Source organism: Herpailurus yagouaroundi, unplaced genomic scaffold, assembly GCF_014898765.1.
Source record: "Herpailurus yagouaroundi ecotype Mexico unplaced genomic scaffold, PumYag 186, whole genome shotgun sequence".
Taxonomy (NCBI): domain Eukaryota; kingdom Metazoa; phylum Chordata; class Mammalia; order Carnivora; family Felidae; genus Herpailurus; species Herpailurus yagouaroundi.
The window spans coordinates 2,523,991-2,540,708 of record NW_024412417.1 but is presented as its reverse complement, the minus strand read 5'-3'; the positions used below and the strand labels follow the sequence as shown (position 1 = coordinate 2,540,708).

General features: G+C 37.3%; 2 long non-coding RNA genes across 2 annotated transcripts; both read right to left on the bottom strand.

The window, feature by feature from the left end:
* Positions 1 to 212: 212 nt before the first annotated feature.
* On the bottom strand, positions 213 to 12,838 carry LOC121042670 (uncharacterized). The gene is made up of 6 exons (XR_005796375.1): positions 11,514 to 12,838; positions 10,383 to 10,508; positions 7,194 to 7,299; positions 5,759 to 5,863; positions 4,354 to 4,530; positions 213 to 458 (listed from the first exon to the last, which is right to left on the bottom strand). It is a non-coding gene; the product is annotated as an uncharacterized LOC121042670 (long non-coding RNA).
* A 659-nt stretch (positions 12,839 to 13,497) lies between these two features.
* On the bottom strand, positions 13,498 to 15,769 carry LOC121042671 (uncharacterized). Its single transcript, XR_005796376.1, has 2 exons — positions 15,563 to 15,769; positions 13,498 to 15,496 (listed from the first exon to the last, which is right to left on the bottom strand). It is a non-coding gene; the product is annotated as an uncharacterized LOC121042671 (long non-coding RNA).
* Positions 15,770 to 16,718: the final 949 nt, after the last annotated feature.

The window sequence follows — 16,718 nt, the reverse complement described above, 5'->3', positions numbered from 1 at the left end:
GCTCACATTTCTAACAGTTGAGTTATCTCCCTGCTTTTTGCTTTAGCCATTAATTCGCTAAGCCAATTTTTGGTGATGTATACAGTTCTATACAAAGGAAAGGGAGAGTAATATTTGTTAAGTGCCTGTCTTGTGCCAGACACTGCTAAATGCTCACAGATTCGTAGGTGTGAGTGTGTTTTGGAGTGGGGTGAAAGAGGGAAGTCCTTGCATTTTACACACACAAGCTTTTATTCCATTTACATGGTTGGCATTGCAAGTCACAGAGTGCAGTGGAAACAAAGTTGAGTTTGTTTTCTTACCATAGTCTTTGTAAATTTGAAGGTCATTTTTGCTGATAAATATACTCTTAAGAAATATGCAGGAATTCCAGATAAATTCCAATTCCAATTAAGGAGTTGACTGTATCTCATAAAGAGGGTACACAAGCAATAAACTACTGGAAAGAAGAGTCTTAGCTAGGATAAAAGGAAACAAAAATAAATGAGTACATAAACTAGGAACTACCAGTTCGTTTATTCTCTTGAGCACTTGCTCTGCTGCACCAGCTCTATTTTCCCCATGTAGAGTGCCTACAACTGCTTCCATATTGTCTCCCCTGTTCTACTTCACCTCATGGTAGAAACAAAAACAGTGGGTCAAGAGGTATTTTAGTTTTGCTAACACAGTGAGAAATTCAGAACTGATGGGACATTTAAGATGACCCTAAACCCAGGAAAATTGAGTCACGTGAATACATGACTCTTGACTGCCTGTGGTAACCCCCTAATACTGACATCTTTAGCCCAAACTTCATTTGGTCATGAAAAGCATGAAGAAAATGGGAAGCTAAAATCATTTCATCTGTGCCTTACATTTAAAAAGCATATTAACCTCTTATCTGGATTGAAATAGTTTGGGATATATTACTGCAATATTTCAAATTCGTAATACCAATTATAAACAAAAACATCTTTAGGTAAGAGTATAAATCTCCCAATAAACTTACAAAAGAGGTGATAAAAATGGCTGCTGGTATTTATAATATTCGTCAAGTGCTGCTAATGTTATAGAAACCAATAAGCTAGCTAGTTTTTGTAGTTAAATATGATATTGCCACAGCCTTACCCCTAAAACGCAGGGACAGTGTAAGTGCGGTAATGTATTTTGAGTCACAGCCTTTAGTGTAAATCATGAGCCAGACACAGCATGCCATATTATCTCAACTTTTGTAAATTTTATAGATTTAGAATTGCTGAATTGAAATGAAACTACCAAGTAAAATTAAATGCTGTTCATAGATATCCTATACCACTGTTGGGAATCACAGCCATCTGTGAAAATTATACCCAGATTTATTGCTCCAACCCATTGCATTTGTGCTCTTTAGCAATGTTCTTTCACTCTTTTTGCTTTCTTTTCCTCTTATTTGTGATTTATTATCTCCTTCTTTCATCTCTATTAACAGTTCAACATCTCTTAATTATACCTGAATGAGGCTTCATTATATGCTCTTCTGAAGAAAAAATGGCTTATGACAGTAAATGAGAAAACAATTCAAGAAAACAAATGAAAGCCACAACTTTGCTATGTTATTAGTACTTTATTTCATATTGCTTAGTCTTAGTTCTTAATTTTTATGTATTATTCACCAGGAAGTTTGAATAGTTAGGCTTGCAAAGCACCCCATAACACAGTCGCAAGTTCTGTTAATTATTTTGGTGTTGAGATATAAAAGTTAAGTCTACAATGTAATGTATATTTCACAATTTCTCAGAGTCCATGGCTTTCACATGAATATTTTTAATGAGGCAGTTCAATAAAATTTTTATAAATGAATTTTAGTTAACAAAAAATTGTCCCTGTGAAATAGAATTGCTCTATTGGTATTTCTTTATTTATTTATTAAAAAAATTTTTTTTTAACATTTATTCATTTTTGAGAGACAGAGTGAGACAGAGCATGAGCAGGGGAAGGGAGAGAGAGAGGGAGACACAGATTCTGAAGCAGGATTCAGGTTCTGAGCTGTCAGCAAAGAGCCCAACATGGAGCTCGAACCCATGAACTATGAGATCATGACCTGAGCTGAAGTCAGACACTTAACCCGCTGAGACACCCAGGTGCCCTGGTATTTCTTAGTTTATAAATGAGAAAACAGTAGCTTAGTAAGGTTAATGGAGATACCCAAGTCATATGGGTCATAAGTAACTACATGTAATTTGGATGTATAAATATGGATGTCATATTCAAAAATCTGTGTTTGACCCAACATATCATACTACTAATGCTATCTTATATTATGTTATTTTCACTTAAATATTTTGTCATGTAAGTATTTCTATCATTTATATGGCTATTATTTTTTATTATTTATATAATTCCCCACCAAGTTGATCGATATTTTCTCTGGTTTGCTTTTGCTCTTGCAAATAAAGATATAGTTGACATTGTCACACATATGCTTTCATTTCTGTTAAATTTTATCTTTAGAATAAATTCCTAGCTATATCCATGTTGAGTAAAGAACGGTGTCTTCAAAAGTTGTCTATGCTTCTCATAGGTTATTTTATTTAAAAATTTTAACAAGAAATAGGGCGCCTGGGTGACTCAGTCGGTTAAGCATCTGACCTCGGCTCAGGTCATGATCTCATGGTTTGTGGGTTCGAGGCCTGCATAGGGTTCTGTGCTGACAGCTCAGAGCCTGGAGCCTACTTTAGATTCTGTGTCCGTCTCTCTCTGCCCCTACCCTGTTGATGGCCTGTCTCTCTTTGCTTCTCAAAAGCAAATAACGTTAAAAAAATAAATAAATAATAAAAAATTTAAAAAGAAACTACATAAATAATCCGTTATACTAGTTAAAAAATTATCAAGAAATGTAGTAAGACATTTCCAGATAGTGTATATGTTGCTCATTCTGATTGGCCTTGGTCTTTCAGACTGTGTTTTCCTTACATTCATTAATACTATAACGGAGAGCCTGGCATAGAACCAGTAGCAGAAGGAATGATGAGAGTTGAAACATGTCTTCCACCAGAAGATTCATCATGGCTACCATGCTCTACCAACGTAATGAATGGATGATATTTCAGTTCATTGGTTTATATTTCCAGGATTTCACAATGAATATATTCACAATGAATATAGTAATGCTTGCTATATTAAGATCCTTTCTTAAGAACCTTTTATAACATAGTTCCTCATGGATTATTATTTATCTCTTATCAACTCAGCCTTTAAGTTTTCTACTCTAGAAAACCCTACCCAGAAAATCTCTTTAAAATAATCTCATTTCTCCTGATTATGAACACTCATCAGCTTACTCATCCTCACGACAGTGATTCATTCCTTTATCCAACAGATGATTGCCAAGTTCTCTAGATACTGAGAACAGAGCAGTGTCTAAGAGACATATTAAGATCTTTGTTTCCACAGAGCTTACAGTATTGTTGGAGAAAGCAGATAATACAAAGCAAATAGTCATTTTCGGTTTAATCAGTACTATGAGGTTATATGTAAGATAGGGATATTGGACAAAGATAGTCATGTGGTGGGTTGGGGATAGATGGCTTCTATCTTAGAGTGCTAATGAAAGACTTCTCAAAGCCTTTGAACTAAGACCTGAAAGATGAGGGATAAGGGGGCCAGGAAACAATAAATGCAAATGCCCAGGAGAAGCAAAGGTTTGTCCTGTAAAATAGAAAGAAAGCCAGAGGGACTGGAGTGTAGTCGATGTGGCAGGAGATGAGCTTGAAGAAATTCTCAGGGCTGATCATATTGGGCACTGTGGGTCATGCTAAGGAATTTGGATTTTTACTTTGTAAGGAGAACCTCCCTTTGGAGGTTATCGAATAGGAGAATGGAATGATGTGCTAAAAGATCATCTGGCTGCTGTATGTCTTGTCCCAGGTCAATCACTTACCCATCTGGCGATGACATCTAGTATCTAGCACATAGGAAACACTGAACAACTAAGTACAAATTATCCGTTTTATGTTCAATATCTTCTCCAATATAATCTCTCTTTTTGACTATCCCTTTTTTCCTGTTTCCCTGACTACAGGGAAATTTCCAATTCATGACAACTCAGCGAAAGCATTACTTACTCTTCCTGGGAGCCTTCCTATCTTTAGAATCTACATCTTGTTTACCCCTGCTCAGTCTTTGGCCCAGGGTCTTAGTTCCCTCATAGAATAAGACGCTTTAAGATGCTGTTCTCCCTCGGGACTCGGCAAGACATAGGCCCTTGCATTCCTTATTTTATAGCTGGGCAGAGAGCTGAATATTCTCCAGTAAATGTATATAGAAAATGAGTGGGACAAGTGAGGAATTCTTGACAATAACAGTTTCTGTAAGATGTACATTGGATTCACTTACTTTGGAGAGAAGAGCAGGGACCAGTGGTGTGAATCATTCCACAGGGATCATGCTTAAACCAAAGGGAAAGTGCCCTTCCTTTGGGCCCACATAAAGGAGCCTGAAAACTGGGTGTGAAGAATGAGAGGCTTTGGCTGCCATCAGTTAGATGCTCTGCAAACATAGCAATTGGCATTTCTATTGTAAAAATTCAGGGCAAGAAAAAGAAAGAAATTCAGATGGCACACATAATGAGGTACTTTTTTTTTTTTTTCTGATTACTCCAGAAAAATCAAAGGCCACACAGGAACCAGATAGTAGCACTGGAAATCCCCTTGTACTTCTCATTTTGTTTAGTTGCTTATTACGAGTAAGGAAAAGGATGAGAAAAGAGCAGATAGGACTAAGTGCTGCCACTGAGGTTTTGTGCAACCACTAAATAACACAACCGAGAGAAAATGAAAATGGGAGCCAAATCCTGTCTTTCACTGGATGGAAGCAGAACTCAGTCATTAATAGCAAGGGGAGGCATGGTGAGGTGGAAAAGCCGTAGGGACTGGAGTCAGAAGATGTGAGTCCCAAGCTCTGCTGTTCACTGATATGACCTTGGATAAATCCGTTAGGTCACATTGAATGAGCTGATTTACTCAACTCATAATGGTACTATCGTTAGCAACAATTTCGCGGGTTTGTTAAATGAGACCAGATTAGCAAAACGGATTTGTTATTATCATTTCAATAAAAATAGCTGAGACCCAGAGGGTGGTGGGAACTGCTCCGTCTTTACTACACCCCATCCCAAACTAGAAACATTTTCCCCAAATCTCCTTCCAGCACACCTATACTGTAATCTCTCCTCTTTTTACAATTACTTTGTTGAGCAGTTTTCTGATGGCCCATCATGATGCTAGCCAGCTGTAGGGCTAAGGTGGCCAACCAAGGGATCTGATTTTAAGTACACTAGGTGAGCGGGTGTGTATTAGCATTGATTTTTCACAGCCTGTTTTGCTGTGTTCATCAGTTGGCTCTTCTCCCTTTGGATTCATGCACTCAGCACATTTCCACATTTGTACTTTGCTTTGCAATTATCCCTGACAAACAACTATTTGCAGTATGTGATGTTACTAAACAGTTTTCATGCAAACCCTGCTTTCCCACATCCCGGAAAAGATTGACTCTTTTTTAGAGTCTATTTAAAATGGGCCGCATTTATGCACTGACTGGTGAAAAAGACAAACATGACCAAACAGAATCTCTAGTTTAGCATTTGAAATCCCTGAAATAGGTTGATGGTAAAAGCAAGACCAAGAGGTGGTCAAAACGCTTGGCTGTTGTTCATTAGTGACATTAAACATAAGCAGTGATTGATTTCCCTTAGCTGAGCTTTGAAAACACAAATAACTTACAGCACATTTGATTTTCTTACCTGGATGCTGTAATGACTGATTGAGTTCAGTTCACTGACACAAGCCATGGTCACTGTAATAGGAATTAGTCCCTGAACATGGCTTTGGACCTTATTACCAAATGTCTGGGGGCAGGGAGGGAATAAGAAAAGAAAGTTATTAGTGAAAAGAAAACTCAATATTGGGAATCTAGTTTATTTTTATTAAAAAATTTTTTTTCAACATTTATTTATTTTTGGGACAGAGAGAGACACAGCATGAATGGGGGAGGGGCAGAGAGAGAGGGAGACACAGAATCGGAAACAGGCTCCAGGCTCTGAGCCATCAGCCCAGAGCCTGACGCGGGGCTCGAACTCACGGACCGCGAGATCGTGACCTGGCTGAAGTCGGACGCTTAACCGACTGCGCCACCCAGGCGCCCCTGGAATCTAGTTTATTTTTAGCACTAACCTCAGGATACAGAAATTTGGAATGAAATGGACTCAATACTAATTAAGAGACTGATGATCCCTATGGTTTGCGTCGAGAAGTATCAATGAACTGTAAGTCAGTCAATTAACATGTAAAAGATAAATAATACCTATATCACACATATTTGCAAAAATGTCTCTAGGTTGAGTTCCCCTCAACTACCTAACACTGAATTATAAGTTCATACTAGACCAACACTACTCTCATGTGAAGCCTCCCAATATTTTTCTTCCTTCTTTTTTTCTTGATTTCATAGGAAATTAGAATATCTATTTATAAAAATGTGGCAGTTTGGGAATCAGATCTAGGGGTATATAATCTGGAGTTTTTCCAAAGGTGGAAATAAAAGGTTAGAAAAGAAAAATAGCTAAACAAGACCGTATATTAGGATATTGTGGACACAGTCAATTCCTCACACAAGTCTTATCAACCAATCTCCTCATATGAATTTGTTATAAATGCAGTCTTAGTCTTTGGGCAGGAAAGTAGATAATTTAACTCAGGCCCTTTGAAAACCACGCAGGTCACCAATACAGTAATGTAAACATGGCTGGAAAATTCCCATTTCAACTCTGGTGACTACCTTGGCTGTAAGCAGATTTGATGAGGAAATCCTATGCCTGTTTTTGTGGGTCCATTCTAAGTTTCCACAGGGAAACAGAACCACCCCTCCTGATGCTGCCTGGTATGCATAATGTGGTCCTTAGTGGATAATTGTGACATTAATGCGTGTCTCATCCTGATCTGGAGTTAGTGCAACAACAACAATAGAAGAAAGGGAACCTTTCTTTATTCCTGTGCCACACTTTGTGGTAAGACATGCATGTATTAACTCATTTAATTCTCACAGTGCTCCCATGTTATTATTTTCCTCATTTTTTTCCAACAACCAATCTAGCACAGAGAGGTGCAAATTGCCCATATTTTCCTCTTATGAAAAAATTCTGAATGGAAGCAAGGAGCAGTGGATCATTTCAAACTTACCACAGCAACAGCTTCGGGAAAGAAGGCATATGTAAGATGACATTGTAAGCCACATTGGTCAGCAAATAAAGGACGGTCACAACGGGCATGGATACAGAAACGGACACTGGTAGAGTCCAAAGAAGAAAAACAAAAGGACATTTTACTGTTTGAACATTTGAAAAGAACCCAAGAATATAAGCATTGCATCCAAATGGAAGATTTTCCTGTGGGCAAAGGTGATGACTCTCCTCACAGTTTAGAGCACTTTCTCCAAGACATCTTTTCTCTCACTTTCTCTCACTTTCTCTTTAATCCATTAAGAAACTGTCATCCTGATGAGCACTGGGTGTTGTATGGAAACCAATTTGACAATAAATTTCATATATTGAAAAAAAAACAAAAAACAAAACTGAGAACAAACTGAGGGTTGATGGGGGGTGGGAGGGCTGGGAGGTTGGGTGATGGGTATTGAGGATGGCACCTGTTGGGATGAGCACTGGGTGTTATATAGAAACCAATTTGACAATAAATTTCATATTAAAAATATAAAAAGAAATAAAGTTATATAATGTAAAAAAAAAAAAAGAAACTGTCATCCTGAAATAAATAAACTGGTATGATCTGTTTTGAAAAAGTCAATTATATTCACTTTCCTACAAGCATATTTATAGCTTCCCATCAGAGAAAATATCTTCCCTTAAACTTTTGCTAGGTGACAAAGGAAGATATGCTGAGGCATTAACAGTGTGGAAGAAAGATTTTGTCCCCCTCAGTCTAAACCCAGTGTCATGCCTGTGAATATGCTGCATAGGTGGCAAAAGGAAATTAAGGTTACAGATGGAATTAAGGGTGCCAGTCAGACTTGAAGAGATCACCTTGTATCATTTGGAAGAGGGGCAGGAGAGGCTGAAATTTACAGAGAGGTTCTCCTTGTCCTTGTTGGCTTTGAACATGGAAGTGGACCATGAGCCAAGAAGTGTAGGCAGCCCTTAGAAGCTGGGAACAACTCTCAGAAGACAATGGCATAAAATGGGGACCTCAGACTTACAACTGCAAGGAACAGAATTCTGGCAATAACCTATAGGAGCCAGGAAATGGATTCATTCCTAGAGTCTAAAAAGGAATGCAGCTTTGCCTACACCTAGATTTTAGCTTTGTGAGCTCTGTATCAGGGGTCTTACACACAAACATAATAAAATACACACATATATACCTACGTGAATAAAATAATAAAGTTCACTCTCTGCCATAGTGTGCTATGTCCAATGCAGTGCTACATATATGAGCGCGGTCATATCCTTTAAAAAGTATGTTGAGGGGCGCCTGAGTGGCTCAGTCAGTTGAGCCTCCAACCTTGATTTTGGCTCAGGTCATGATCTCAAGGCTGTGAGATCAAGCCCCGCATCAGGCTCCATGCTTTGTACATTTTGGATAATTCTTTGGTTTTCGTTTTCTGCTTTTATACCGAGGCTGATCTCTTTAAAGGCAAGAATGCTTCTTTTTCATTTTTTTTTCCTCTCTAAGCATTCAAATATATGCTTGTTGAAAAATAATTTTGTGAAGGTTTTGACTTACTTTGAGGTATTGGAGCTTCTTTGGATGGCGCTAATATGCATGGCTTACAAGTACATTAGTAGTAAATAAAACAAATGCTATTACCAGAAGGTTTTTAAAAAGTAGGTACTTTACAAAAATAGCAAGCTCATAAGAAAAGGTATGTTCATCACACAATGATGTGAATGTTGACTCTAGACCTGTAAGTAGCAATTCTTAATGTTCATTGAATTTTTGGTACTGGTAGGTCCTTAGGAATTTCACCTGAGAGCCACTCGTTTAATGGCTCTGAAAATTGCAAGCTGGTATATTTCAGTACTTTTCTCAAGTGGCTCTGTGCTGCTAGAGTTACATTGGAATCTAAGTTTCCTGACTTGATATTAGAGTACCTTTTCCATAGTCTGTTAGAGCATTTAAAAAATTTTCCTACATATCTAAGATTTTGAAGACTTGCACTCATGATGGGATGTGGCTCCTCAAGGACAGGGATGTGCCTATTGATCTTTGATTAGCTAAAGCTTAGCACTATGCCTGGGCCAGAGTCAGCATTTGTCAAATGAGAGGTTTCATGAGTGTCTTCCCTGGGTAACCTTGGGAAATCACTTCGTCTTCCCAATTCTCACTTCCTGATCCATAAAATGGGAACAAAACTCACCTTATTTATTCCTAGGTTGCTTTAAAATATATATTTATGTTTGCTTATTAAGAAAATTATTATAGTTTTTCAAAATGGTAAATTTATTATGGCATACATATAATTACCATTTTGAAAAATACATACTTATATGCATAGGAAAAAATATATACATTATTTTATTTGATATATTAATAAGTTAATATTTTAAAGATTTATATGCATCAATTATTCATATATTTATATACCTGGATATAGCTAAATACAAACATATAAAAGTGCATTGTTAAATCTTTTACTGCAAATTTTTATATGAATGAACAAAAGGATAAAGGATTACAATCAGAACTTGGGTCTTTTTTTTCTTTTCTGTAAAATGACTAAGTTATTTTATGCCTGAAATAGTAAAAATTCCTTTTGATCCCACACAACTGTTAGTGCTTTTTGACATTCTCTCAAATCATGTTGTCAAAGATTCCTTACTTTAAAAAAATTATTTCTAAAAATATTGTTTCTAATAACCATTGTTGTTTGTTGCTGTGTATTTTGACAATGTTGCCTGTGAATATTTCCTATTCTTAAGTATTTATGACTTATATTTGATCTTCTTAACAATATTTTTGATTTTGCCTATCCCAAATTCAGACCCTGTAGTCAAAATTAAAAAAAGAAAAACAAAACTATTAAGATGTCTTTTGTGAATAAACAATATTTGGATTTCCTAAAATGGCCATCAGGTAACACAGGTTGGCTTTGATGATTAAATGAGACAATTATGCTGAAAAGCTATCGAGAACTGAAAAGCTAGATAAATTTACTTTTCTCAGGGCTGGAACATTTCATAGTGGCTACATGTGAAACTGCATAACGTAACTTGGAGCCTCCTCAACAGTCTAGCTTAGTCTCTGAGAACTATACTGTAGGTTAATATTCATGTAATACAGGAGTTTGTATTCGTTTAACTACTTCATAGGTGTTTTTTGTTTGTTTAGTTACATATGCCCAGCTTTTGGTCTTACCTTTAGAAACAAAATAGCCATTCATCAATATAATTAAGATGGACATCAAGATCTTCGCGTACATGAAGATATCCTTCACTCAGCTTTCCTACTTCACACTCATGCAGTGAGTAAATGCTATGGTTCCTATAGAAAGAATGAGTGTAGTGAGTAAAATACAACGTGCTGCTCACATCTGAGGCATGGGCCCTCACAAGAATCAGGGTTCAGGAAGGACTCTCCACAGGATAAAAGTCCATTGTTTAAAAAAACAAAAATCCCACACTTTCCGTTTACACGGTAGTTTTCAAACTTTATCTACTTTTATTTTCCTATCTATCTACAACCCATGGTGAAAGTGGCTTGATGAGTTCGGAAAATGATCCTGAAGTAGAACTTGGTCGCAGCGCCTCCCTGCATCTCACCAGGCTTCTCTTCTGCATATATGGGAAAAGTGGAGTTCACCTGTTGCACCCCTTGGGGAGGACATTCCCACAGAAGACCTCTCTTGTTTGCCTGTCCTCAGACCTTTGCTTGGCTGTTTTCTACAGATGGCATCCTCTACTGTACATGCCCTTGTGTTTGCCAAAATCCAGTGTTGCAAAGTCTATCTTGATAGTGACCTTCTTTAAGAAACTTCTCCTGACCCCCAGTGCAAATGTGATCTCCCTCACTTTTGAAATTTTACAGCACTTGTTTATACTTTTCTGATGGAATGTCATTTTCGCTTATGCTGTTCTTTATATGTCTTATGCTATCACTAGGATATATATGCTAATTGTGGAAGACCCTATTTCTATGTCCCCACAGTTTCTAATGTGTAGAAGGTTCATAACTGAATAGAAGGGAACAGAATTAAACTATCAGTCCAGGTTCATGAACTGTTAGTGGGTGATGAACCTGGAGTTACCAGTTATTTTTCATAAAATTTGTAAAATCAATATGAAATAAATGAATGTAACTTTCAGGGAGATGAAGGCCCCAACTTAAAAAATCTAGTATTATCAGAAATACAAATGACTATTTTCCACAAATAGACTAGTCGTCAGCTAAATTTGAAATATTAGGTTGGCAGGGCTTTAAAATAGCCTACGAAGTCTCCCTGATTAGAGTAAGATTTTATGAGTCTGAAGGGAAAAGTAATATACTCACATATGCAGGCAGTCACGATCCATTTCCCTTCCTCATAAGCGACTCACAATTTGTCCAAAGAGGTGTGATAACAAATTTCATAAATGTGATTGTCTTTATGGCCTGTCTATCCTATTGGCTCAATGAGTAAAGATGATGAAAGTCAGATGAAGACAGTAAATCCACAAAATGCTTCCAAGATGTATGCATAGCTTGTCCTTGACTACTGGGTGGAGCTTTCCATAATATGAAGCCCCAAACAGTGAAAAAAGTCTAGTAATAGCTCAAACATTCAGGAAAAGCCTAAGAACCTCTGTGGGCAATACAAGTGTGCCCGAGCCTCATATATCCCACTATGAGACAGATGCCAGTTAGTACAATATTATGCTTAATTTGGACTTTTTCTTCTTGGTCCTCGTCTTGCTTGTCTTCTGCTGGTTCTCCATTACTGGGTGTGACATGTTTACCACAGCACGAAGAAAAATGACCAGCCATTTTGTGCTGGAACATTCCTGTGGGTTGGTGAAAAGAAAAAAAAAATGATGCTATTCATGAGATGACACAAGAGAATGACAAAAACAACTTTTGACTCAAACCATAATAACGTAAAGAATGGTTGAAGGATATCCAGGAGAAAGTTTTGAAATGATGTCACTGAGGGAACACACTATGAGTCAATTTTCAGCATGATCTACCCATTCATTTATTCATTTTGAAAAGCAGTTAAAGAACTCAGGAGGCATAGTTCTAGGAACACAAATAACAAAGCCTAGTCCTTGCCCTCAGGGCTCTCAGTCTGCTGCAAAGAGTCAGAACTCAATGAAAAAATCACTTGGGCTGCAATAAGCTCATGAAGGAATCAGCAACTAACCTGTCTGGGATTTTACGAGAGTGTCCTTATGGTTGGGAATGATGACTCAGTGCCATGGGGTGCATGAGAGGAAGAGTAAGTGGTATTCCAGGTAAAGTTCACAGCACACGCAAGGCAATGACAAAACAAAAATGCAAACAAAAAAGTAGTCTGGTGTAGTTGAAGTTTAGGGCATAGAGAGGGTGATGCTAGAAGCAGAGCCTGAAAAGCTACACAGCTGCTAACTTAAATGGTTTCTTGCCATCAGGAGATTGGCCTCTCTCCTGTGGATGTTTGGGGGACCCTTGAAGATTAAACAGGTGTGACATGATACATTTCTATTTCAGAAAGGTGGTCTGGCATTGAATGACAGGGCATTTCTTTACAGTAATTTAAAAAAAATATTAAATTCCAGCAGTTCAGTTTTGAAATCAGGCCATTTCTATCCATTCTAGTCAAGACATCATCTACTGAACAGTCTCTTAAATGGCTCTCCCTGCTCTAGCCCCTCTCCAGTCATCTTTAGTAATCTTCAAACATACCAACCACAAGACGTCATGTCATTTCTCTGCTTGAATTTATCTAGTGGCTTCCATTACACATATCATGACACCCAAACTCTTCCCCAAAGTCCTGTGTGATTCTGGCCTCTGCCTACTATTTTGGCTTCAGCTCACAGCTCCCTTGTCCTCAGTCACCACCTCCAATAACACTGGCCTCACTCATTCTCATCTTCACCTGCAGACTCCTCCTCTTCCCTAGGGGAAATCTCTCAGAGCTCTCCGTTTTCTACCACAACAAACTCCCTAGGAATGAGAAGTGGGAGTGAGAAGTGGGACGTTTTTCAAGAAGAAACAGTTGCTGGGTTACTATTTTGAAGATCGTAGCGTGAAATTTTTCTAGATTTTACTTTGTGTCTACGTCATAGCAACTTCTACTTTTAAAGATATTCCCACTCAAATCTCTCTAAGGGTATTACTTATACTTATTTTAAGGTTGTCTTCTCGTTAGTCTTTAATTTTTATTTCCTTCAGATGTTGAATTTGGGGATTCTTTATACAGCTGGTCTACTTAAATCATGAGATTTTGGTGGGCACAGTGCCTTGCACCTAGATTTCATAAGCAGAGCCTGAACAATACCATATTGTTTCTATGTAAGGACAGGAGACAAGTTCCTTTTTAATATTTAATGTACTCATCCCCCAAACACCCAACAAAAGTATGCTTACCTTGAAACACATTTTGGATGAAAAAATAATCCAATGCTCTAAAAACTGACCTGGAAATAGATACTATTTTGGTGAAACGTGTAGATTACATAGTCTTTTATGATAATGTGTAACACTTTAAGAATATTTCCATTATATTCATTAGTGAGTAGGTGCATAGTTGTACCTAAACAGTGATGATTAGTTGAGCTTCGTCAAGTTAAGGGAGGAAGCCTGTGGCATTCTGCAGACTCTTCCTTGGCCCAGTACCATTCAACATTTTAATTACTAACTTGGAGGAAATTACAAACAGCAACTTTGTCAAATTTGTGGATGACAAGCTGGGAGATTCCAGATTTAGGAATCAAAACTATACTGAGTGGGTGGAACTAGGAATGAATTTAGAAAAATGAAGAGGGATAAAGGCATAGCCTTATATATGGGCCCCAAACCCAACTCAGCTTTGAGTACAGAAAAGAAGGCAAAACAGCATAGTTACAAAAGACAAAGGATTTTTAGCTCATAGTTAAATATCAACTCAGCATCATGTGAGTGTTAAAAAATGGGCTTTTAATATATTAATTACAAGGGAGGAGATATCCCAACTGTGCTGGTAAGACCTAAATGGATTAGAAGTAACAGATGCAGTTGTGGGTACCATATGTTAAAAGAAATACAGATCATACCTCTTAAATAGCCATTGAAGAAAGGGATTATTTTAAAGTACAAAAAAAAAGCCATCAGGAACAGAAGTTACCTGGAAATATATAAAGAGTTGCCATATGGGTAAGGGAATAGATGTACTCTATATACTATCCCAATGTTTGGAACCATGACCAATAGATATAAACAATAGGGAAATAGATTTTTAAATCACTGTAGGAAAGAAGTGACCTGTCTGGAGATGAAGCATATTGCCTGAATAGGTAAATGTTTCTCCCCCTCATCAATACAAATTTTTGATCATGAGATACTTACCTATCTAAAGTCTTTATTTGAGGAATTTGAGGCATAACCTTGCATAATTATTCCTTTCAACCTAGACATTCATTAATTCTAGGACATCAAATTTTAAAAGATTAAGAGTGAAATTGGCAACAAGATTAAAGGCAGCATAATTTTCCAGGAAAAGTTTGAGAAGGGACAGATCAAATAAAAGAATTTTGTTTCTAAAAGAAATCTGGGTGTGTGACTTTGAAAAGAAAAAAAGTCCAGGGAAGCGGAGGAAAAGCAGGAGGTTGTTTGGGAACTGGGCTTGAGAGATGAGAGTACAGAGAAAAAAACGCATTTCTGAAACCAGTGAGAGGTTTTGAGGATGGCTACACATGAAAGATTACTGATTCTCCTGTTCTCCCAATTGGTCATAGTTTTTCATCATAAATTAGGAAATTGAGTTGGGGTGGGGGAGGGTGAACAGAGGATTACCGACAGAAGGGAGATAAAAACCAGCTGCCGCTGCTGGGTACCTCCGCTGCCACGCCCCGGTCTTTTCACCGTGATGCCAGTTTCTCTAGTATAACTTTCAACCCATCCAGTCTTGCTTCTTGGCTTTCCCCACATCAGCTCTGCTCTTCTGCTGTCGTAATTCAAGTGTCTGATCCCTTCTAAAGTACTTCTTTAAAGAGCTGAGTGATAGATCCAATCAACTGATCTGATTATCATATTTAAGCAATCTTTCCAACATGCAAAACATGTCTAATATTGTTTTGGGAATTCAAGTGGATGCAAAAAACCCCAAAAGTTAAATTTCCTAATCACACCTCAGTTCTGAGACTACACCTCCTGAAGACAAGTGTGGCAGACACAAGGAAAACTGATCTGTGAACTAAAGGGAAATTATCTTATGCATAGTTCTATTTTGTTTCCTAAAAACAAAGGGGCTTGAACTTTAGCACACACATAATGGTCTGGATGGTTTATTGACATAGATTTCTGAACCTTACTACCTGAGATTAGTTCAGGTCTGAGAGAAGGGCCCCGGTTTATTGACATAGATTTCTGAACCTTACTACCTGAGATTAGTTCAGGTCTGAGAGAAGGGCCCCGTGAATTTGCCTTTCTCACAAGTTCCAAGTGATGTGAATGCAGCTGTTCTGTGGACATTTGTGGGTAAGACTGTTTTAAAACAGATGAACATAAGGGAAACAAAAATAATATAAAAACAGGGAAGGAGACAAAACAGAAGAGACTCATAAACGTGGAGAGCAAACTGAGGATTACTGGAGGGGTTGTGGGAGGGGGGGCGGGCTAAATGGGTAAGGGGCATTAAGGAATCTACTCCTGAAATCATTGTTGCACTATATGCTAATTTGGATGTAAACTTTAAAAAATAAAAAATTAAATTAAAAAAAAGTACAAAGGAATGTCTCTCTCAAAAATAAATAAACATTAAAAAAAAAACAAAAACCAAAGTACAAAAAAAAATACACTGCAAGGAATGCCACTTTCAGATTATCTAGTACTATCTAGTTAAAAAAGAGATAATTATAGATTATTAGGTCCCTTCCTTAAGTGACTGAATCTTACTATCATCCTTCTACTACGCTTCAATGATAGCTGGTACACTCACATTCTACCTATAATTCAGTATTTTGGATTGCCTTGAATATAAAATGAAACTTTATATATTATACATACACAATTAGTACCACTTGTGATATGTGGATCATTTTCAAATAAAATACAATTTTTAAAAAAAACTGTAAAATTCTTGCTAAATACTGTTTCTGAAGTTTTGAGACTGAAGCCTATTCTTTTTCTTAACAAGGGGGATTAAAACATGACAGCACAACTGTGACATTCTCCTTTACTTAATTAGAAGGCTCAAGGGAGAACTGAAAGAACTTCTGTACCATATGACTCAAATGTTATTTGGTGCTGTATCTATGTACTACCTAAAACAATCTCATTTTCTCAACTTATTTCCCAAATTAAATCCTTATCCTAACATTTAAAAATAGGAGATAGAATAGATAACTCATATACTTAATTGGTTTCCATCTTTCCCTAGTAATTTCCGTATTTCTCAGAGATACAGTAATGAGGCACCACCAGTTAGTGTCAAGCTCCAAATGGAGATTAAAACACTCATCGTATAATCTTAATAAAATATTTAATTGCCCCAATACCTTCTGGTCATTTAAAAAAGATGTTAACAGGGAGAGGGAA